Source organism: Felis catus, chromosome E1, assembly GCF_018350175.1.
Source record: "Felis catus isolate Fca126 chromosome E1, F.catus_Fca126_mat1.0, whole genome shotgun sequence".
Lineage (NCBI taxonomy): Eukaryota > Metazoa > Chordata > Mammalia > Carnivora > Felidae > Felis > Felis catus.
In genome coordinates, this window is record NC_058381.1 from 53,384,994 (window position 1) to 53,409,780 (window position 24,787).

The window sequence follows — 24,787 nt, forward strand, 5'->3', positions numbered from 1 at the left end:
TTAAGAAAAAAGGCTACTGCATTTTGACTTCTGCAAACTGATTTTTTCAACTGTTCCTGGAGAGGCATTGCTTCTGTTTAACGTGATCTTTACGGGGTTCTCGTTAAAATGCAGATCCCGCTTCGGTAGGTCTGGGCTGGGGCTTGAGAGTGCAGTTTTAGCAAGTCCCAGATGCTTCTGCTGCTGGTGATCCAAGGGCCACACTTTGCACCGCCTTCTCATTGGATAGATGAGCAGAATGAAGTACAGGGAGAAAGTTCTACTGCTGGCTTCAGGCCCCCAGACCAGACTGCACCTTCCCTGGGGAAGTGTTAGCTTTAAAGCAGCGTGAGCAATCGGGGCAGGCCTTCCTCGGCTACGGAAGACTGGTTCTGGAGCAGCTGTACCCCAGCCACCTAAGGAAAAGCCCACTGCACTGGAATCAGTCCCGGGGCTTACAAAATGCAGATTCCCAGGCCTCCCTGCTAGAGACCGACTCAGTGGCTCTGCCATGGGGCTCCAGAAACTCCATGGGGGATTCTGATGCACAGCTGGGTTTGGGATGGCTCAGCTAGACTACTTGTGGGGCAGGGACCCCAAGAAAGTAAGACACAAAATGATGCACAAGCCGACGCTCACTAAGGGGTTTCTGCATTCCAGGTGCCGTTCTCATTTAAGTCACCATTCAATGGTCTAAGCGTCACCAGGACTCTATCTAGTTAGGTATCGTCATCCCTCCCATTTCACAGAGGACAAAACCAAGGCACGGAGCAGCTGTGTGACATGGCAAAAGCCACTCCCTTAGTAAAGGAGCTGAGCCGGGATTAGAACCCAGGTCCTTAAGCGGAGTCTACGTCGTAACCACTAGGCTCTCATCCTCCCTCTACAGCGAAGGCACGTAAGCTCCTTGGGATGAACTGCCTTATCAACTACAGCCGTGCTTCTCCAAGGAGAAGCCACACACCATTAGTTCCAAGGGACCTCAACACATGCTCCTCGGGAGAGAAATGGTGGGAGATGATCTAAATCAAATTTGGCAAATCCTGAGTTCAAGCAAACTAAACAGACTTCTTCTTGCAGACATACATAAATTAATTTCCAAGGGTGGAAGGTGCATTTTACAACTCTCTCCAATGGCACTGACCGCAGAATCCTTCTGTCCAAGAGCATCTCGAGGTAGGAGGAGGAGGTCAGGAACCCCCCTTTGGGGAACTGCAGGTCCAGAACTGTGCTTTGCAAACTGTAACACGCACGTGAACCACCTGTGGGTCGTGGTAAAAGCAGGCTCTAATTCACTAGGTCTGGGTGGGGCCTGACAGCCTGGCTTTCTAGCAAGTTCCGGCTGCTACGGCTCGCTGCTGGATCCCACGCGGCCTAGCAAAGACCTGGAGCACAGCGCGGGCTGGCTCTGCTCTGCACGATCTCCCCAGACAAGCCTTATCCCAGCTCCTCATCCCCGAGAGAAAACCCCTTACGCAGACTTCCAGAGGCCCAGGCCACGGCTTAGCTCCCCAAATGTGAAACTGTTCCACACACTGCCAAGTTTGCTCATGGACCCTGGTTTGGCGGGGGCGGGGGGGGGGGGGCTGTGAATCCAGACCTTCTAGAGAAGCATCTACCCCAGGGTCTGCACCCCAGCCCTCCTCTCTGTCCTTCCACACCCCCCACACCCCTGCCCGGGACTCAGAAAGCCCTCATTCTGCAGGTGAAGTCCCCTTAGCGGACAGCCTCCCTAAGGCTGCTACGTGCCCAGGGTTGCTACGGAGCGAGAGCCGCTGCAAGGAAGGGAGAGCGGGGAAAAGGAGGAAAGCAGAGAGCGAGGAGGCCCTGTGAGGTCTTGTGACCGACTGGGCCTCCTGGTGCCACCGGGCAGGGCTGAAACACTTGGCCTGTCTCCGAAGCAAACACCCAATCCAAACAGGCCCTGGTGTGCCTCCGAACAGACTGTGTAAATAAGGGGGGAAGGGGGGGAGGGAAAAAAAAAAACCCAACTGGCCACAGATCTCGCTTTCAAACACGTTGAAACAAAATAATCCCTCTCACTCACTCCCCTCCTGCTCCCTCTTTTTTTAAAATTTCCACTGGTGCCGAGGCCTCAGTGGAGCCTGGCTGGCGGCGTGTTAGAGCCTGCAGCCTACCTGTCCTGCATAGGAATGAAGCCTAGAGGAGTTACATGATATGCCCGCGCTGCAGGCCCGGGGACCACAGCTACCGCATTCAGAGTCCAGGAAACAGAGAAAAAGCTGTTCTCAGAGCTCCACTGAGAAGGGACTTGGGAGGGGGGAGAGGGGGGGAAGGGCAAGTCAGCAGGGGGAGAGAGCTGCATGAGAGACGGTCCAATCAATTAACCTGGCTTTGACCAGGGGTGGCCCTGCCTCCAAAGCGCACACCCCGAAAATCAGGGTCCTGACCCCACAAAACAGAGCTGGAAATACACAGCCCGTGAGAAGGAGCTCATCCCGGACAGCCTCTCTCCAAGGGCGTCTCTGAATGCCAAGTGTGTACCCAGACAAGGGGGCAATTCGCTTGTGGTTTGTTGCTGGTTTTGTATTTGGTTTTGAACTTTCTAATGGCAGGGCGGGGTCGGAGGGGGCCGGTTGGGGGGGGGAGGGGGGCATGAGTCATCTTGCAGATGAGAACCCATCTCCCCCTTCTCTGCAAGTTGAAACAATTGAGTTGTCTCTCTCGGTCCTTGCCAACGTCTCTTACTCAATCTTGGATCAAAAGGGCGGTGGGGAGGGAGGCTGGGACAGGAATCCAGACAGTTCTCTGCCTCTGACATCAGGCCCAGCTGCTGGAAGTGCGCTGAGGATATCTGACCCAGAAGGGAAGCCGGCCCAGTTTGGCGAGGTGGGTGAAGGAAAGAGCAGAGGGTGACCCTATCTGGGGAGCCCGGGGAGGCGCACGTTGTAGGGAGAAGGGGCCAGCTTCGGGGTGACCCTTCCCGGGTCACATCCACTCACCGTTTCCCTCCTCACTCATATTCTTAGAAGCAGGACTGGGACTTTATCCTGTGCACAGGCTGGTCCCCTGTAGGCATTTCACAGCGATTATTTACAATCGCAACTACTCAGAAGAGACGAGACTCAGCCGGGTGAGCCCAATAGCCTGCGGCTCAGCAGGAAGAGAAGTCTAGGTCCCACGTCCAAGAATATCAGCAAATCCTCATGAAGCATCCGTTGTTGTAACGCAATTTAAAAGCGCTGGTTTGAAGGGCCTGTCTGACACTATCCAGGTCTGTGGGCAGTGCCGATGATGCCACACCCATTGTGGGATTTCGGCTTCCTTTTCAAAATTAAAGAAAAAAAAATCCCTTGCACATTAATCTCCATTTAGCGTGGCATGTCTATTTGGTCTGCAGGCACAGACTCAGCACCATATACAAGAGGAGAGCCCAGAAAAATCAGACAGATCGATCCCAGGTTTTTTTTTTAATTTTTTTTAATGTTTATTTATTTTTGAGAGACAGAAAGAGATAGCATGAGTAGGAGAGAGCAGAGAGAGAGAGGGAGACCCAGAATATGAAGCAGGCTCCAGGCTCCAAGCTGTCAGCACAGAGCCTGACACGGGGCTCGAACTCACGAGTCATGAGATCGTGACCTAAGCCGAAGTTGGACGCTCAACAGACTGAGCCACCCAGGCGCCCCTCGATCCCAGGTTTTAAGGAATGTACGCCTTTGCTGGGAGACATAACTAACCTACTAGGGTTCAATGGCTTTTGTCTCTTCTGAGACATAACTGTAAACGTAACGCGAGTACGAGCCGCCCCCTCTTGAGTGTCATTCTGTACCAGGCAGTATGCTAAGGACCTTCGAGGCGGGGGTTCTGATCCCCACAATCATCCTGTGAGGTAGAAACCATCGCACGGGGGAGCACATGGGGGCTCCGAGGACAAGCCAACGGGCCAGGTCACACAGCTGACAAATGACAGTGTGCCGGCTGAGGGCCCTTCCTTCCCATGACTCTGTCACGGCACCAACTCACCTTCTGCCTGGAAGTCAAGGGGCTCCCAGACAGAGCTCCGCAAGGCCAGGCAACCAGGTCTATCTACTTCCAAACCGTCCTCAGCCTTGGGTTAGCACCGGAGACGGTAAGTAGATCCTTAGACAACGTTTGTTGAATAAATGGATCGCGACTTGCAAGAAGGAAAAGGCCAGTCGGTCCCTTTATTCAGATATGTACTGAACATCTACCGTGGGTCTCTCGCTCTACTGGACATGGGGGCCCAGCTGAGCTGAGGGAGCCCAGGTTTCAGGGGGCTCCGTCTGGTGACAAGGGTGAGTCTGGAGCCTCAGGGAACAAGCTGCACCTGCACAAATCCCCGAGGGCGCTGCTGGAAAGCTGACTTGAGACACAGCCCCTGCCATGGGGGTGTCTGTCCCCTAAGGAGGGAGCACAGATCTACAAGACACAGAAAGGCAAGTGGAATCAGAAAGTTCTAGTTTGCCAAGAGAAAGGAAGGCTCCTGAGGTCCCCAGAGGTAAGCTGGTTCATAAGCACTTCTTCATGTAAGAATCCCTCTTCCCTCCAGGGGCTCCTGGGTGGCTCAGTTGGTTAGGGTCCGACTTCAGCTCAGGTCCTGATCTCACGGTTCGTGAGTTGGAGCCCACATTGTGCTCTGGGCTGACAGCCTGGGGCCTGCTTTGGATTATGTGTCTTCCTCTCTCTCCGTCCTTCCCCCATGCACACTGCCTCTGTCTCTCAAAAACTGAGTAAATGTTTAAAAAAAATTTTTTAAAAAGAATCCCTCCTTCCCCCACTACATTCTGCTCTGTGTCTATGCAGAGAAGACACACATAATATACAGTGAGAACGCAAGATCTACCCACACACTTACCAAAATGGCTAAACTTCTCAAAAGTGACTGCCCCTAAATGCGTGACAAGGAGGGCACCTGTTATGACGATCACTGGGTGTTGCATGCTAAGCGATGAATCACTAAATTCTACTCCTGATACCAATATGGCACTATAGGTTAACCAGAATCTAAACAGAAGTTTGAAAAGAAAAAAAAAATCCAAAATAAAAAAAATAAAAAGTGACAGCCCCAAATGCTAATGACGAGAAGAGCCACTGGAAGGTTTGTTTGTACATGGTCACCGGAAGTGCATAAGGGTACAGGCACGCTGGGAAAGGGTCTGATGGTTTCTTATGGCACTAAGTGGATAGCTACTCCCTGAGCCCACGATTCCACTCCTAATAATCATTTAACCCGAGAGAGATGAAAATGTGTGTCCACAAAGTTCTGCTCAAGAATGTCCAGTCAACTTAGTTCAACACAGCCCCAAACCGGAAACAAGACAGGTGCCCATCAGGGGGAGAATGGAAGAATGAACCGTCATTCAACGGGGCAGCCCTCAAGGGCACAAAAGCCCTGCGTCCAAGAATGGGATGGATCTCTGAAACATTACCCTGAGTCAAAGAGGAGTCACACGATGGAATAGGTAAGGAATGACTTCATTTATGTGGCGTTCCTCCTAGAATGGGCACAGTCATCTAGGGACAAACAAAAAACAAAAAACAGAAGAGTAGTTGCCACTGGGGGCCTCGGGGTGGGGAGGGGCTGGCAAAGTCACATGGGGGAACCTGCTGGGTGCTGGGAGCATCCATACCTAGGGACACTTGAGATTTGCGCAAAGGTTGCCTGAAAGGAAGCAAAAGATCTCTAACCAGATATTGAAGTCCAGCTAATGATGTTCGTGCTGTGGTATTTGGGGGGGATTAGCAACTTACTCTGAATGGATCGAAGAACATGGGGCAGAGAGATGCGTGGAAATCAGGCTGGCCGTGAGATACGGAGTCTGGCAAAAGTCGAGCACGGCATGGAGGTGGAGGGTCTATGGGCGCTTGCTGTAAAATGCTTTCTTCCAACTTTTACGTATATTTATACACTTCCATAATGAAATATTGGTGGGGCGGGGAGAGAAACGAAAGGGCACCCCAAAACAGCCTCACGTGAAAGGCACCTCGTTGTGGTGAGTTTTCAGAGCTGCTGAGGCTTTCAGAGGCTGCAGAGAGAGGAGCGAACGGGAAAGACTCAGAGGGCTCAGAACTGACCCAGAGCCTCCCAAGGCAGAGATTCCCTCTGTGGTCTGCGTTAAGACCGGTCGCGGCGGCCTGGGTCTGCGTTCAAGACGCAATTTCCTGTTCCTTGGGATGAAGCACATCTTGGACTTGGACTACCTCTCTCTACACGGCCTTTGGGTGAGTTAAGTGTCAGTGAATCAGAAACAAATGGATTAAGTTTCTCCGCACACATGCGGGCCTGAAGAGAAACAAAATACAAATACAGGAAAGGGAGAAGGGGACATTATGAGAAGGGGAAGGGGTCTCTGTTTCAAACTGTGCGCAAAACGGGTGTTCCGAGAAATACTTGATTGACTTGCTGATCTCAGTCCCCTACACGAAGGGCTTCTGGGGCCCGGCTCTTTAATATGCAAATGACTTTGAAAACTATTTCTCCTCCTGGAAAGCAGAGGGGAAAGGAAATGCTTTGAAGCCCTCCTGGTTATTTAATTATTTTTTTCAAAGGTAAAGCAGTATATTTTTATCCAATATTAAATAAACATTATTGAAATGGTATGTTCAAAGCTTTGAAGCCTGTGATGTTGGTTTGGGAGGTTTTTTGCTTTGTGTTCTGGGTGGGGAGGTGGGGCGGGGGGGAGCGGGAAGGATGGTGCTTCTTCTTGCCAAATGTTCTAGAATCGCAGAACATTAGACCCAGGAAGCCCAAGCGGCCAGGATGGCATTGTGGAGCGGAGGGAGGCTCAGACAGGCTGTGGTGACCTTGCTTGAGAAGTAAGCAGTTACCAGGCTGGGATCAGGATGCAGGTGGCCTGGCTCCCAGGGCCACGTGCAGAGTGTTCCAGTCTCCGCAGGGGATCTCCGGGTCGGCTCTGGGGCTCTGAGATGACGATCCGGGGGGGGGGGGGGGCACCCTTCCTGGACATGCGAGTTTACAGAAATGTCTTTTCTCAGTCACCACCAGGAAAGATGACAATGGCCATCTCCCCAGGGACACTGGGAGACTCCTCGAGTGTGTTTGCAGGTAAGGTAGGGTGAGGACATGTGAAGTCAATGCACCTTTATGAGAGAATCTGGGCTCAGAAAAAAAAAGTCACACCTCTGAAGGATTTTTCTCAACCGGCCTAATTTAGACACAACATATACAGACACAACCCGCAAAGATTATTTGGGCATGGAGCATGGGACAGTGGGATAGGAAGGGAACAGCATAATCATGATCCTCAAATACTTAATGTTTGAGTAACAGCCCATAAATCCTTATTAAGTGAATTAACAAATAAATATAATGCACACACTCATCCATCACAGAAGTAACGATTAGCGTAGAAGATTTCAGAAAAGATATATCGGGGTAAGATACACCCAATGCGAGCAGCTGCCAGGCACAGAGTCCCCTAGGTGACCATGGCACCCATTATGAGTAACACCGTGCAGACTTGATTAGCTTTCGCCATGGCCTTAAGAGAAAAGAGTCATTAACCCCATTTTATAGATTTAAAAAAAAAATTTTAAGAGCAAAGCTCTTGATCGTGACATATCTTGCCTGCCTGGCTGTGCCCAGAAGAATGAACTAAAACTTTACCCTAAAGGATCCATGAGGGGCGCCTGGGTGGCGCAGTCGGTTAAGTGTCCGACTTCAGCCAGGTCACGATCTCGCGGTCCGGGAGTTCGAGCCCCGCGTCAGGCTCTGGGCTGATGGCTCAGAGCCTGGAGCCTGTTTCCGATTCTGTGTCTCCCGCTCTCTCTGCCCCTCCCCCGTTCATGCTCTGTCTCTCTCTGTCCCAAAAATAAATAAATGTTGAAAAAAAAAAATTTTTTTAAGGATCCATGAAGTCTAATGAAGAGAGTCATAGGCAATAATACCAAAAAACAAAACAAACAAACAAAAAAGACAAAATTTTATCGGGTGCTACTTTCTTTCCCCAGAGGGAATAAACTTCCCTGATTTTTTTTTTTAACATAAAATAATTCTCATTGCAAACTAGAAAATTAAGATCATCTATAATCACAGCAACCCTCAGAGGTAATCTGTTCTTTGGTTATAAATCCTTCCAAAGTGTTAAGCGTGCTCAGATGCTTTTTCTTAACAGACATTTTTTTGGGGGAAGAATTTCAGATTTATAGAAAAGCTGCAAAGACAGTACAGAGTTCCCATACGTCCCTCACCCAGGAAAGATAAAAAATGTCATGGATATTTTACATAACTACGGTATATTTGTCAAAACTAAGAAATTAACGTGGACACGCTACCATGAACTACAGATTTTTTTGGATCACTCCAGTTTTTCGACCAACATCTCTTGTTCCTGTTGCGGGATCCAGTCTGGGGTGTCACACTAGAGGGCTCCTAGCGTTTGTAAACACACTGCTTTCACTGAACAGTGCACACCATGAACATATTTCTAAGTCAACGAACAGACGCCAACAGCGTTATGTTCAATAGCATCCTAGCACATGTCCCACTCAACGGACGGACGATCCCCTCCCCTTGAAGGGCACACCCATTGCTTTTGGGTTTTCACTGTTCCCTAAATGCACGAATTCACCCAGGCTGTGCGTGTCTAACAACGTCCTCAGAACCCATTTCTAAAAGTGTGCTGAGAGTGTGTCAGGAGTATGTCCTTCAAGACTTTTCTTGTATATTGCCACCCTCACCTCCAGAGAGCCTGAGTCCATTTGCCTTATGACCAATAGATGAGTCCCTTTAAATTCATATGGACAATAAAAGACCCTTCACCCTAGAGAAAAAAAAAAACCCCATCAGACTGGAAAGAGTTAAGAGACATTCAGGACAGGCATTTCCCCCCCCACCCCCCCCCCCCACACACACACACATCCCTTGCAAACCAGACTCATTTCAAAGAGCCACCTAGAAATTAAACCTTCATTCCCTTCGGCGCAAGCTACTCCCAACCGTCCTCTCTCCGGGTCTGACAGAGAGAGGTATCTTCGGATCTTCGGCATTTCAATCATGGAATTACTTTCGAGGTGCAGGGGCGACCCCCACCGAGTTTAATTTCCTTCTCATCTCTCTGTAGTGTCTACTGGAGGTCCCTGAAGGAAAACTTGAGCAGGGTTGTGCACTAATGCATGCAAGAGGAAGGACAAAAGGACGTGATGGTCAGCAGAGTTGTATGCTTTGTATTTATTTATTTTTTTTATTTTTTTTATGGTGAAAGAAATAGGGGAAGGAGTAGAGACACAAAGCGGCTTCGTATCTAGAAACGGCTCACAGAGAACCCAAACCAGGAACCTACCCAGCATGCTAACTGGAACCATCACCTTGCTTTTCCAAACAAGCCCGTATTTTATTTTGAGACTCCTGTTCGTCAATGCAAAACACTCTGTCCCCATGCTTAGCCCTGTAAAGCATTATATATCTGAGAAGCCAGGAAAAGAGGGTGGCAGGAGAGGTTTTGGAAACGGAGCCAGATCCCATGCTGGGGAATTCTTAAGTGCCATCCTGGCCTGCAAAAAGAGAAAGAAAAGAAAGAAAGAAAGAAAAAGAAAAAACAAGCTACTGGTCAGAGGGAATGCTCCTCCATGCCAAGCTCAGCTTGAATTCATACACAACACAACCTCTTAAAGGGGAGAAACACTGCTTTAAACCCAGAGTCTCTCCTCTCGATGCAACTGATGAAAAACGACAGGAAGTTCAGAATATTCTGGGAGGAAAAGGGCTGCAACATGAGATACTTTCTTTGCTCCCAATGTTTGCAATCTTGTCACTCTGGTCAAGGCCACACCTTCAGGTCAGGAGGGATCAAGTCTTTGCGGCAAAGGATGCCAGGTTCCATTTCCCCCAAGAAGAACAATGCCCAGGGTCTGAGGCTCGTCATCTCCCTGGGGCCTGTGCGGTCTGGTTGCGTAGCTGGTAAAACCCACTTCACTTTTGAATTCTTCCCAGAAACGATAAGAGGATCTTCCCAGGGAAGAGAAAAATGGAATTGGTTACAGGGGTAGGGTCTGCCCGGAATGCACTCCTACCCCCGTTTCCCACACAGTCCGCTGGCTGTTGGGAAGGAGGGGACTGGAACATACAGAATCTGGCTGTGAGGAAGAAAACAAAACCTGCCTTTCACACAAAGGGGACATTTCCCCTCGTCAGCTGAGCAGGTACTAGAGTAACTTAACAGAAGCAAGTAACCACACAGAGAAGAAACTAAAGCCTTAAAAACCAAGGCACCTTTCCTCCAGCGTGTGTCTTCCAGGGTGAGGCGAGCACACGTCGCTAACGGAGCTGTGTTAGGCCGACCGGGAGATCTTTGACATTTGGGTCATTCAACCTATCAACCTTAAATTATTATCTTTTATGGTTTTTATTAAAAAAATGTTTGTCTAACGTTTGCTTATTTTTGAGAGAGAGAGAGAGACAGAGAGAGGCAGAGGGTGAGGGACAGGGACAGACTGAGAAGGAGACACAGAATCCAAAGCAGGCTCCAGGCTCTGAGCTGTCAGCACAGAGCCCGACGCGGGCTCGAACCCACGAACCTCCAGATCGTAACCTGAGCTGAAGTCGGATGCTTACACGGAGCCGTCCAGGTGCCCTCAAGCTTAAATTAAAACCCAAGCCATGAGAAGATCAGACGGACCTCACGATTCTAACTGTGTGAGCGTATACACGTGTATGCCTTATCTTGGAGCGGGCTTTGTCAAGTGACCACACTTTAACCCAAGCCCTGAGCTGTAAGCAATACTCCCTCGGTGCTGCGTGTGTTTGTTTGCTTTTAATTGTGAAGAGTTACGCACACCCTGTAAGCACAAACTGTAAGAGGGCAGATACATGGACGGACCCTCGTACTATAAATAAAACATGCTGTTCGCATCAAATAAAACTTGCAGCGAATCAGGCCTGACATTTAGGAATAACCTAGTGTCACTGAGCTACACACACAACTCCAGCAAGGGAGACAAACCTCCTGCAGTGGTGACTCTGAGTCAGCTGGGGGTGGGGGTGGGGGCGGGGCAGAAGGTGGAAGGGAGGAGGGAACAGGGGAAGGTGGGGCGGGGGCGGAGAACCCCCTGTAAGTCCCTCCAGAGGCTGGATTACAGAGGCTTTAGCCAGGACTCCCAACTGGGGCATCCTGGACGAGAATGCCACCCCGATGCTATGTCACAGGATAAACAAAACCACATGAGTCCTTGTCTCCTCCTTCAAAGATGCCTAGTTGCCTTCCTAGCACCTGTAATCCCTCCAAGGATGTATGCACTCGCATTTAAAGCAAAGGTCTGCAGGGCGGGGCACCTGGGTGGCTCAGCGGGCTAAGCGTCCGCTCAGGTCATGATCTCCCGGTTCGTGAGTTCGAGCCCCGCACCGGGCTCTACGCTGGCAGTGTGGAGCCTGCTTGGGATTCTCCCTCTCTCCCTCCCTCCCTCCCGCTCTCTCCCCCTCCCCAGCTCACACTCTGTCTCTCTATCAAATAAGAACAAAAAATTCAAAGCAAACATCTATAGGAACTTGATGGCTCTTCATACCTCAGAACGTGCTTTGGTTCTCTCATCCAGAGTACGGTTTACTTTCGTAGCCAGGATCGATCAGAGAAGTGTGTGGGGTTGTATGTATGAACACAGGTGTCCAGAAAACTCATCCCCCTCTCCCTTCACCTGCTGCCGGCCTCCCCCTAACCCTCTCCCTGGACCTGAGGCAGGTATCACATCTCCTGGGCAGCCAGGACCCACCAAATGACTTGAGTGCCCAGTGCACCCTGAAGCCAGGCAGAGAGGAAATGGGCGGGCATCTCATCCCAAGGCTGACTCCCAGTCTGTCCCTGCCTCTCCGCCCTTCCAGGCATCAAGGGCACTCATGGAACTCTGGGGCTCCTCTCATCTGCCCTCCTTACTGGGCTACTCAGAGGTGGGCAGTGAGAGGAGGCAGAAGGGAAAGCCACGGCACCCCCGGACCGGCCTCCCAGGCCTCCGGGCTGCAGCGAAGAGACGGTGTGACGTGCAGGGCCAAGCCCCCTGTGCCCATCTCTCAAGAGGGAGGTGAGCTTGGCCACCTGTGTTCAGAGGGCCTGACTCCACGTGTGCGCAGCCCAGGCCGGGGCAGGGGTCTACCAGGTGGTGGAAAGGTTGACTGCAGGAGCCCTGGGATCACTCCTTATGCCAGCAGATTCTGACAGATTCTGACCCTTTGCCTTCCCTCATCCAGCCCGATTCCAGAGAAACCCCAGAGTGCTCCCGTTCTTCCAGGCGGGGTCTCTTTAAACAGCCGCTGCCAACGCTGTGGGGGATTTGTGGTGACTCAGCCCTGGCCCCAGAGAAGCTGGATGCACCATGGCTCAGCCAGGATATGGCCGCAAGCCCACGAGCTGCTGCGAGGAGACAAAGCCGCTCTCTGGAGCCTTCTGAAGCACCCTCCCTTGGGTTTGACAGGCATATCGCAGTCCCAGCCATACTCCCCGAGTGGACATTCAGAGGCTGGCTGCAGTCTCTTGATGGCTTGAAGACAAGACAATTGCCCGCCTCAGCCCCAGAAGAGAAGGCAGGCAGCCGGTGGGGGGGGGGGGGGGGGGCGCGGGCAGAGTGGGTCTCTGCTTCTGTTCCCTCCCTCGTTTAAGGCAGCTCATCTGAGTGTAGACGGAGTTCTGTTTGTTTTCTCCTCGGGAGGCAGGCAGGGCCAGCGGACGAACCAGCAAAGTCAGAGGACAGAGCCCAGTTCAAACCTAGTGGCCCCAGAAAGTTCAGGAGCCCCACTCAAATCGTGATTGGCCTCGTTCCACCCGTCTCCAAGCAACGCAACACAAAACCCACTGGAACGTTATCAGCGAGCCAGTGAACTGGAAGGCACTGGGGGTCACTAGGGCTCACACCCCCCACAGTACAGTGCCGGTCGGGGGGAGCGGGGGTTCGGACACGGGGAGAAGACGACAAAACCTCTGCCTAGACTTTTAAGCCCCAGGAAGCTCCTTTTATAGCCAAAGAAGAAAATGAGGTCCAGTCTCTTGAAGGCAAGATGAGATCACCCAGCAAGGGGCTGAACCAGGCCCGCCCTCCCATTTCATGGATCCCTGGTGCGGATGGTTCAGGGGCCTTCCAGGTAAGCACTCAGAGCCCAGGTCAGCCTCCGGAAGCTTCCGGCTGAGTCCACCCGAATTCATCTGCTCACATACAACACAGCTCTCTGCTTAGTATCCTCCTTAAAATGCCACGACAAATGCCCAGAAATTGTTCCTCAGTACCCCACCCCCACCCCTCGTCAAGGCAAAAAATGTCCTTCATCTGTTTTTATCTTTCTCCCTAGGACCACTTTCTAATCATGCCGGAAACAATTTCATCTCCAGGGCTGGGTACCAAGCATTGTCTTCCCAGTTACTCGAATCTGCAGGTAAATGTGAGTCCAATCCAGATTTTAGGGGATATCGCAGGAAGGGCACATAGCATCAAAAATGAAAATCTGGGGCACCTGGGTGGCTCAGGCGATTGAGCGTCCGACTTTTGGCTCAGGTCACGATCTCATGGTTTGTGGGTTCAAGCCCTGCATCAGGCTCTCTGCTGTCAGTGTGAAGCCCACTTTGGATCCTCTGTCCCCCTCTCTCTCTGCCCCTCCCCTGCTCACGCTCTCTCCCAAAAATAAAGAAGTATTTAAAAATGAAAATTCACTGAACACCAAAAAAGGGTGAGTGTTACTGTATGTCAGTTATATGTCAATAAACATGACTTTAGAAAAAAATCTACAGGTTCGTCCTTCCTGAAGAAACAAACACACACACATATATGCACACAAAGTTAGGGAGAAAATAAGGGAATCGGTATCTTTTTGCTTGACCGAGGTGTCAATAAAAACCAAAAAGTTCCCAAGAAAGTTCTGAGGAGGCCGCTCAGAGGCTGTTCTGAGAAGCTCCGACTTGTTTGTGCCCAGCTCTCCTGGAAAACCCACGGAGCGCCCGCCAGACAAGAGTGGGAACCAGGTACCGTGAAACGCTCAGCCACAGTCTCCCTTGGTGTCATGAGACACACACAGGCCGAGGGCAAAGGATTCACAGACGGGAGGCCAGAGAGGTTTCACAAAGCACCGATCCCTCACAACAGCCAAAAAACAGAACCACCGACGTGCCCACCAACATTCCTGCAGCCTGCTTTACACACTCACCTAGTAGGCGTTCAACAAACCTCACAAAGATTATACTGCCCCCATGTCAGGCTGCAAACGAAATGGAGCCCCTCGTCCCCAGCCGTGTAAGGGACCGGGCACTCAGGGCACGTAGCGATTCTTCCACACTTTCTACAGCCCCTCTGTGTCACACGTGATTAATGAGTGCCGTGTCACCAACGTCCCAGGGGTCAGGCTACTGGAATGGAAAACATGAATGAGTCAGGAATGGCCTCAGAATGGGAGAGATTCCAAACATGGCGAAGCAAACGAAAAAAAAAAAAATGGTGACACCCTGTCTTGTTGCTGACTTGAATAGAAGCAAGGTTTCCTCCTTGTCGCAACCAAAAGTTGAGAGCTTTTCAGAAACCTGAAAACCAGCAAATGCATCTAATTAAATGATACCCTAAAGCCCTGTGCATTTTCTAGAAGTTGCCAGAACTCTAGATTGGCAAAGGTTGATGGGGGGGGGGGGGAGGGCGGGGAGATGTACCAATTCATTTATCCTACATTTTATGAATAACCAATTACTGTACACGTCCTAAACCTCACGCACTGCACTCAACGTGAAGCGATTTATGGTCAGTAATGCACGCAATCACCGTGTAATCATCACAGCCCTAAAGGAAAAGGCATTGTCATCCCGATTTTACAGGTGGAAAAACTGAGGTCATGCAGCTAAGAGATGACAGAGGAGATTCAAACGCCCAGCGGACTCCAAAGCCCACGCCCCTAACGCCGCTGACTCTCCGATGAAAAGTTAGATCTTCTCCACGCCATGTGCTGAGCTCGCTGTCCAGGAAGGAAACGGTTCCAGGACTTATCAGATTTCTGACCCCAAGGAGGAAAGAATGGTAGCCCTTGGACGGATCACAAGCATGGAGGGCTGCTCAGCAGAGGAGCCTCTTCGTGAAGTCCTCCCCCAGGCCCTGCAGGCTCCAGACTTGCCTCTGCCCAGCCTGGCAGACGGGGAAGGCCTGGTGGCTTTACTGAAAGTCAAAACGTCCTCCCCAAGAAGACACTGGAAAGTCTCCGGTGGAAAAGGCAAGGGATGGAGAGATCAGAGGCTCACGCCTGCCAGGCACAAGACCCAGAGGTTCCCCAGCAACTGTCCCACTGTCCCTTGGAGGAGTCCCCACCCTGAGCAGAAGACAGAAGTCAGTCTCCGGCACCTTGAGAACCATAGGGAAGAAGCCAGACACAAAAGGCCACAACTTGTGTAACTCTGTTTACGTGAAATATCCAGAAATACCCAGAACAGGCAAATCCATAGAGACACAAAGTGGGTCAGTGGTAGCCAGGGGCTCACGGTGGGAGGGAGGAGTGGACAATGACTACCTGACGGACAGGGACGGGGTTTCCTTTTGGGGTGGGGGCGGGGTCAAAGAGTTCTGGAACTAGATGGTGGTAAGGGTTGCATAACACCGTGGATGCACTTAATGTCACTGAGCTGCACACTTTAAAATGATTACGATGCAGGTGCGCCTTGGTGGCTCAGTCAGTTAAGCATCTGATTTCGGCTCAGATCACGATCTCACGGTTCATGAGTTCAAGTCCCGCATCAGGCGAGCAGGAGCCCTGCTTCGGGTAAGCCCCACTTCTCTCTCTTTCTCTCTCTCTCTCTCTCTCTCTCTCTCTGCCCCTCGCTCACTTGTACCCTCTCTCTCTCAAAAAAATAATAAAAATAAAATGAAACGATTACAATGGTACATTTCACGTTATGTGTATTTTACCATAACTTGGGGAAAGAAGTGAATCTCCAAGGAATCCTTGAACATATTCAATGGAGCATGAGACCAAATCACGGAGCCAGGGCTTAGCCTCTACGAGACTTAGAACTGGATGTTCCCCTAAGACCCTCAGATTCATAAACCCCACGTTTAGAGAGAGGGCGGAGTGGACGGAGAGGGAAGGAAGAAGGCGTGCCAGGAGCAGAGTGCCGGCTGGCCTGGAGGCAAACTGGGTAACCGGAAGGCAGGGCTCCCTCCCCAGGCAGCGTCCCCCAGGCTGGGGCAGCTCCAGACCCCAGCCGCCCCACCCCCAGCCTCCGCCCACCTGGCAGGCATCCTGGTTACTTTCTTGGGGCTAGGAGCCTGGTGTCCTTGGTCTGCATCACAGAGTCAACAGCAATTTATCTGCACTGGGCAAACAGGGCAGCGGTAAGTGGCGGAACTCTGACAATATTTAATGACTCAGGGGGTGGGGAGGCCTTGCAGGATGGAGGGCAGGGAGGAAAGGAACCAGAGAGCAGGCAGAACACTCCAGGGGAAATTCCGTGGGGGGGAGATAAAAGGGGGCTGTAAAGCAATTTTGACAGGTTAACAGACAGGTAATATTCCAGCGGTGTTTACTTAACCAGGCTAGCGCTCCATGAGGCAGCGATTAAGCCGACGCGCGAGAGCCTCAGCAGCTAAGGGTTTCACAGAAACAAAGATCTAGTCAGAGAAAACCAAATAACGGCCAGTCGGATGCTGGCAGCCCCGCCTGCCTCTCCCCCAGCTCGGAAGCCGCGGGAGAGGCTTCCTGGAGATCAATCTGGAGAGATAGCATCCAGCGGGATGTGCTGCGGGGGCTGCCCACCTGGGACAGGGGGCGTGGCTTCTGGCAGCTCCTTGGAAGGGGCGGGGCCCAGGCCTGTCCTCCCTCCCCCTTCAGGCCAGACCAGTTCTGCCCGTTTCCTAGTCCTAGAAAGACAGCTCGCTGGTCCCACCCACTGTCCCAGGGCTGCTGGCTCAGGACAGTTAGCCAGCAATGAGACTCATGCCAACTCCAAAACCCCAAGTACCCACCTGGAGTCAAACTCCAGTTCTTCTGTCTCCTAGCTGTAATCCACGGGGTCTAAGCTCCCTGACCTCTCTGGGCCTCAGTTTCCTCATCTGCAGAACGGGACAGTAATTCCCACAAGACTGTTTATGATGAACGCATTACTGACAATTCATCCTGTGTTAATGTAGTTAACATACATATTAATAATATTTCATATACACTTAAATCGCTATGAGGAATACGTAAACAACATGAGGGGTACATGAAGCACCCTGCCTGGATTCATCGTAGGCACTCAACACATTGTCGTTTCCTGTTGTAAGTGTCTCTATGAGTCACCTGCCCGAGATTCCGAGTAAAACAGAACCACCTACAGACTGAAAGGTGCTTAATTTTTTAAGTGTATTAACGTGGCTCTCTATCCACCCCTGCTCTCATAGGATGGGGAGAAAGCTCTTCATGGGGACCAGAAGAGGTGTCACCTTGGCTTAGGTACCAGAGTCAGACACCCAAGGCGCTCTCCGTCCTCTGAGAGCTTGGCAGCCACACTGAGCAACGTGATATGGTTTCACGTGCCTGTGTTCCCGGGAGGACGTGAAAGTCTTCAAAGCAATTGAACAAGCACATCAGGGGTGCCAAGATTCTGACTTCATTTCCTACAGGGTTCCCTGGCCTGTGTTACAGGACACTATTTTGAGGTTGGATTATACATTTTTAGGTTATTTGGAAAATCATTGTGGCTTTCAATAATAAAATTCTGAGTGACATCTGTCAGCCCCGATTACCGTGAGCCTGCTAAGCGGCATGTTCTTTCTGTTTCGTGTTTAAAAGCGCAATGAAGTAAGTGTTACCTAGAAAGGTTTGCACGAGTCTTCAGGGTTGTGTATTCAACACTCTCTTGAAACGGGTCCCAAAGGCATGTACCAGAGGCTGTGCTATGCCCAAGAGCTGAGCTGGCAAACTCTGCCAGAAACAGGGTGTAGGAATCAGAAACCAACGAGCCACAGGGGCATCTGGTCAACCTCCTTCATTTCATCAGTGGGGAAGCAGACGCCCCAGGAGGTAGTGGCGGGTCTCCCCGAGGTACATCCAGCACTTTCCAAGTTATCAACACTTTGTTTCTTCTCATTCCATGACTTAGAGCAGCACACGAATGAGATCTGTCTCCTACCGTAACGGCCAAGAAATCACCTCACAAAAGGGTTCCTTCACATGAATCTCTGCCCCAAATCTTCATTTTCAGGGTGCAATTATTATCCCTACTCAGAAGAGTGCATCTTTATGACTACCTCTTGGTTCTTCAGCACGTGAGTCTTACCTAGCATGGGACCGGTAATCTGGGAAACACTTGTGGCTACCACAGTTTCAGTCCCGAGGGGAAGGTGTCATTTGCAAAATGAACTTGGAATGTCTGGGTTGAGACAGTCTCCTTCTCAGACAGCAAGGACCCCTGCACCAAATATCTACCAAAACCCATCTGCCCCACACCCCCTGCCCCCCACCCCCCTGCAGTCACCACCGAGCCCTGAGGATCCACACCTGTTGATATTCCCCTTTGATAGAGAAAACTATGGAGACACAGAAAAACTGTTTGCATCCAAGACCTTGAAGGATTATCTGTGAGCACGAGGAACACACCGGACACTCATCCAAAAGGGACAAAGAGCTACTAAGAGTCCAACTCAGCTTTTTTTCTTTTCTTTTTTTCTTTGTCTCTTGGAGGGACAGGGAAAGGACAGGCTGCAAAGTAGGAATTAGCCTCCGAGCATTATAATCATCTGGTAATCATCCTTTTTTCCTCAAAACAGTTTGATCCTTAATGTCTGGAGTTTTGTTCACCCCTCTCTCCATTGGGACACTCATTCAGTGCTTAGCACAGGGAATCGGTCCGTGAATGTTCGATGAACAGGTGAACGCATTTGGCAAATAAGCCTTTCAAGGCAAACCGTGAGACAGATAATGCACGTGACCTGAGCACGCATTTTGTTGTACAGATCCAGAGACTGGAGATGGGCTGGGAGTTCCATTTCAACTGACGGACGACCCTGTTTAAAAGGTTTCTGGGCTTTGAACCACCCTTCCCCATGAAGACCTCTGTGACACAGAGAGGGTAGGATTACTCTTCACGTGTGACCAAGCAGAAAACCAGGGAATGCAATGAAAAGCCTCCCTGGAGTCTCAAAATGAATGAACAGAAGAGCTGGGTCTAACTTTCGGCTTGTTCACCCTCTTATTTCCAATTCCCTTAGCGTGGTGTTTTAGAGTCTCTCCAAAAAAAAACCCCTGTATCTACCTACCTACCTACACATCACATTAAAAGCCTTCAGGCAACACTGACTTAGGGGGATAATGAAATGATCCCACATTTCATCAGCCTTGCCAATAGCCTATGCCTAAAACCACATCACTGTTTGTGGCTCTGAAGCCCAGGAAAACAATCCTAATCATATTTCTGGAAATCTAGGAAAGATGGCTTGCCAAAAGAGAACTATTAGACCATACCTCAAAGCCTTCTGTGCAGCAAACACTGGAAAGGAGGAGCTCTAGGCGGTATTTCCCCCAAAGAGCTCACCTTCACCCATGCGTACTTCTGTTTCCCCATGAAAAACACTGATGCTACACCTGGGAGTCCCCCCCCGCCCCCACCCCGGCCACAGGATAATGGGTGTGTGGTCAGGAACACAGTAGGTGCTCCATATATGTGAAATTAAGAAGACTCGGTCCATGATGCACTCGCATCAAAAACTATGCTCCAGGGGTGCCTGGGTGGCTCAATCGGTTAAGCGTCTGACTTTGGCTCAGGTCATGGTCTCACGGTTCATGAGTTCGAGCCCCGCGTCGGGCTCTGTGCTGACAGCTCGGAGCCTGGAACCTGCTTCAGATTCGATGTCTCCTTCTCTCTCTCTCTCTGCCCCTCCCCCAGTAACACTCTGTCTCCCTCTCTCTGAAAACTAAATAAAAATTAAAAAATATGTAAAAACAATGCTCTAAATGGGGTGTGTCCATCGTGGAATATTATTCGGCCCTGAAAAGGAAGGAAACTCTGAGACAAGCTACAGTATGGATGAACCTTGAGGACATTACGCTGAGTGAAATGAGCCAGTCACAAAAGGGCAAGTTGTCTATAACTCCACTTCAACGAAGCCCCTGGAACAGTCCAATCGCAGAAAAACAGAGTAGAATCGTGGCTGTCAGGGGACTCTGTGAATGGAGAGCTCTTGTTTCACAGGGCAGCGTTTCAGTTTCACAAGATGAAAAAAGCTCTGTGGGGGGATGGTGATGATGTCTGCACAACGATGTGAATGTGCTTAATGGCACTGAATGTTACACATAAGAGGGGTTAAAATGGTTAATTTTATATTATGTATGAGTGTGACCACAACTATAGGTAAATAAATAATGAAAAAAGAAACTCCTGTGCTCAAAGAGAAACTTATGTTTTCAACCACCATGTTCCCAACAGGGCAAGAGGTAGGAGATTCCTTCAACAGACATCATCAAAGTCTTGGTGCCTATGCCTCAGTCTCTGATGTCCCAAACACAAGACAAGGAGACAACACCACGGGCGTTAAAGCCTTCCCCAGCATTCTGAGGCTGCTTCCTTCATTTCATCAACCAATCGCCAGCCAGCTCACCGGGAAACGGGCTGCTGTTCTGGAAACAAACAGACTCCCGAAAATCAACATGATTTCCGGCATTATAAGTTGTCCAAAGTCCAAAACTCTGCCGCTCTTTAAAGGAGGCAGAGGAAAAGAAACTAGAAACCAAGAAGCGCTAAGTGACCAAGGTTAGGTAGAGTACGATGCCCGTGCACCAGGAGTAAGACTTTCAGCAGGACAGGCACAGCTACCAGAGCAGAATGAGGTGGAACCTGGCTTTCTCTTCTCCTGCGGGGCAGGCGGGAGTTCCTTCTGGAGGAATACGTATCGCCAGCCCCTCTGTGCGAAGTCTGCTCCAAGAAAAAGAAAATGTGTTTAACCAGAGACCCAGGATAGAAAGGGAGCCGACTCTTAAAACGTGGGCCATGAGTGCACTCGAAGGTTGGTTTTGCCCCTAAAGGAAATAAAATTTATGGTTTGTCAGATAAGTAGAAAGAAAAACCCTCAGGATGGAAATCTGGCCGGATAAAAGTCTACACATGAGCAAAACAGTTTTCTTAAAATGCAGTGCCTAAATGTCTCAGCCTAAAAGAAAGGTTCTAGGACCCACCAAACTTCATTCCAACTCAGAATCGAGCTCCATTTCACCTTCATTTCAGACACCTCTCTACCAGAAGCCCTTCTTTCTTTCTTTGCTGGATGGGCTCATCTGTCGACCACCTAGCTGTGAGCACGCAACCCTTCCTTTCTGCAACAAAACACCACGATGAGCCATGAAATATCTGGGGTAAGTGGGGAAGAACTGGCACAATAGTACCTTCCAGGTTGCTGGAAATATTCTAGATCTTGATTATGGATGGTAGTTATACAGATGTATACATATGTAAAAATTCATCAAGCTCTACATTCAGTCTTTGTTTATTTTCGATGCATTATTTAGTAAAAAGGAACACATACACACATAGACACACACACACACAAATTTTAAGTCTCCACAGGCTTATTTCATGCCCAACAAGAGCCAGGTTGTTTGTCAAAAAAGGTCCCAATCAACAATTAATTCCTTCTTCCAAGCTCCTACCTCTCCTCCCCCGAGCCCCACACTCCTGTTACCCAAGCTGGCTCTACCAGGTCATCTGGAGGAAGGAGAGTCCCCAGACTCCCCCCAAATCATGCTGAAATCTGTCGCTCAAGAACTTCAACGAACGTGTCCTCTTCCTGAATTATAGGACGCCGTGAGCGTCTTATGAACATTCTCTTCTCAACATGGCACCCTTTCAAACAGCAAAGTCCGTTGGTATTGTTCATTCAGGCGATTCGCTCATTCGACCTATTGAGTGGACGACAGTGATATGACAACTATTTCTTACACAGAATGATTTTTCAGACCCCCTCACTATCCTGGACACCCTCCTCCAAATACACTCGAATTACTGGACCCCAAAATAACCAGCTACCCCTAGGGCTCTGTATGGACCAGAATCACTTGACTATTCCTTTCCTTACCTCAGACGTTGTGACGGTCTTGATGCAGCTTCCTATTTTAATCATATGATCGACTTCCAAAGTATCACCCCTTTTCCTCCCTTATACAGTTGTGTAGGACCCAACACTGCTGAGTTTCATCCTGTTGATTTCAGCCCATAGTCCCTGCCTCTTTTGGCCACGTGGAACCTCAACGTCTTGGTGTGCCAGCCAGCCTCCCAGCTGGGGCCATCTCTGAATTCGATAGCTCCAGTCTATCCTGATTGCGGGATGCAATCAACATGCATGATGCAACATGCATGATGCAAGCAACATGCCAGCAGCCTCTGCCGATGCCCACAGGGTTCGAAACAAGTCCACCCGTCTGCACACCTGGGGATGCAAATACACTGAAGGTTCCTAGTTTCTACCATCCACCCTGCAATTCTTTATCTCATCCAGAAGCACACCAAAAAGAACCATCGTATTTCCCGCAATCAGGATGCTTGCTGCCTGCAACAGGTCTGGGACTGGCCAGCCCTCCGCAACTATCAAGTCGGAGCAAGGTTCCAGACTCCGTTTCTCCACGTCCATCACCCCCGCTCATCTCCCGGCTACGCAATCAGGAAACTGCTCTCTTGGTCTCGTGTACGATCCTCTTCTGTCATCCCTCACGTCCCCACTGGCCTTGCTGCTGTTTCCTCGGGGAAACGTAATGCTTTAATGTTATGTAGTCCCCGGGATGGTGGGTGGGTCACGCTCCACCCTTGGGTCAGTGCAAATGTGTGTCGGATTCAGCCTCAGAGCCCGACGCTGAGTCGATGCTATTAATCAGCCGAGCCGAAAGTGATGTGCACTGGCACACGAACTAAGGCTGGCTCTGGGGCGCAGCCACAGAGGTCTCCCTAAGACCTCCCCGGCCCACGCGCAGCTCCCTTCATCTTGCCTGAGCCCACAAACCCTCAGTCTCCTGTCTGGCACTCTACCAACCAGCTTTGCCCACTCTCCCGACGTCGTCTTGCCTCTAAACAGCCCTGGTAGCCCATCTACCTAAACTGTGAAGTATCCTCACGTTCCCGTTGTCCCCCACCCTATACCCACCCCCACGGAGTGCACCGAGGCTCACCTGCCCGTGCCTGCGGAGCGTACCCACGCTCCCGTGCTCACCTCCACGGAGGGCGCCCTGGTTCCCCTGCCCATCCCCGCGGAGCGCACACATGCTCACGTGACCACCCCCCACACGCACACAGCTCACACGCAGGCTCACGCGCCCACCCCCACGCTCACGTGACCATCACCCCCAGCGCCCACCCATGCTCACGTGACTATCCCCCCCAGCGCCCACCCATGCTCACGTGACCAAATCCCCAACCCCTCCCTGCACAGCGCACACCCAGGCTCACGCGCCGGCCTCCACGTACCCGGGCTCACACAAAGGAACCACGGTGTTGCGCTGCACAGGGGGCCTGGACCAGGTGCCTGCAGAACCCATCTCACCTTCCCCTCCTCGATCTCAATACCCAGGCTGCCCCTCGCACAACCAATACCATCCATTCATTCGATGCTTCTTCAGCTCAGAGCCACTGACCGGGCTCTTTTGCCTCCTGGCCCAGCAGGGTTTTCACGTGCTCTCCTCGGCTGGCACTTTGACCGACGATGGACCTTTCCGGCAAGGCCCGGCTCTTTCCTGTCACCCCCACATGTTGTCCCTGCACCCCTGGGGTATCGTCTTGTCGTCCGTGCCATCCTCGGGAACCTGGTCCAGTGCACACCAGACACCCCGTCGGCTGGTGCCCCCTCCCTGGGTGCCTTCGGCCTCCTCTGTGCCACCCTCTACCCATGACGCATGCTGTCTCTGCCTGCACTCGCCCACGTGCTCCCGCCGCACCCGACGGTAACTGCAGCCATCGCCGTAGTAAGGGCAAGTGCGGTGGCACTAGGCACCTCTGTCCCAAGAGCCGTGCGACCCTTTCCCCGTTGAATCCTCATGAATGTGTGTGCTGACTTTCCCCGTGTGTACAAGTGAAGAAATGGAGAGCAAGTTCTAGACCTTGCTTCCAGGTGCACAGCTAACGTCTACTACATGGTAAACACAAAGAGAGCGTGTATGTGTTTTAACTTCTCAAACTGCTAGAACATTTCATCCACTCAGGAAGCATTTATTCAGCTTCTTTAGTATATATCCCTTAAGGTTTTTTGTTTTGTTTTGTTTTACTTATTTTGAGAGAGAGAGAGAGAGTGCACGTGCACACACGTGGGTGCATGTGAGGGGCAAAGAGAGAGAGAATCCCAAGCAGGCTCCACGCTGTCAGCACAGAGCCCCCCTCGGGGCTAGAACTCACGAACATGACCGGAGCTGGAAGCAAGAGTTCAACACTTAACCCACTGAGCCACCCGGTCACCCCATCCTCTCTTTTGAGGGAAGGATAAATGCAGGCTTTACACTCTGCCATCCTGAGTTATTATCCCAGCTCTACGTCAATCTGGGGGATACTGGTGATGTGTGGGCCCTCCTAGCAGTTGTCTCTTTATGTGTGTAAACTGATGACAATATGACCCACCTCCCAGGGTCCTCGAGTGCTGAGATAACACTCTTAGCCCAGGGCTCGGTACACCTTTGGTGCTCAAACAATGCTAACTGTAGATACTACACCTGCTCACAAGGGTCACTCCTCAGCACAGCCGGTCTGACAGGCCTTCTAGTGGCCTCAGAAACCCACAAATGTCACCCATAGGAAGACACGTGGGAGAATGACCAGTCTGTCTTTGAGGTTCACACCGTGTCACCTTGGAGCATCAAAGAGGGATCCCTCCTTAAATTCTATATAAGGAAAATATGCCTCCTGGGTAAACAGAGCCC

General features: G+C 50.9%; 2 long non-coding RNA genes across 2 annotated transcripts in view; one reads left to right on the plus strand and one right to left on the minus strand.

Annotated features, from left to right (window-relative positions):
• The window catches only part of LOC109494440, a 152,511-nt gene that overhangs the window by 85,852 nt on the left and 41,872 nt on the right, over positions 1 to 24,787 (minus strand). The gene's annotated exons all lie outside the window — the stretch shown is intronic.
• Positions 5,564 to 9,523, plus strand: LOC123382057. Its single transcript, XR_006589820.1, has 3 exons — positions 5,564 to 6,183; positions 6,958 to 7,027; positions 9,186 to 9,523. It is a non-coding gene; the product is annotated as an uncharacterized LOC123382057 (long non-coding RNA).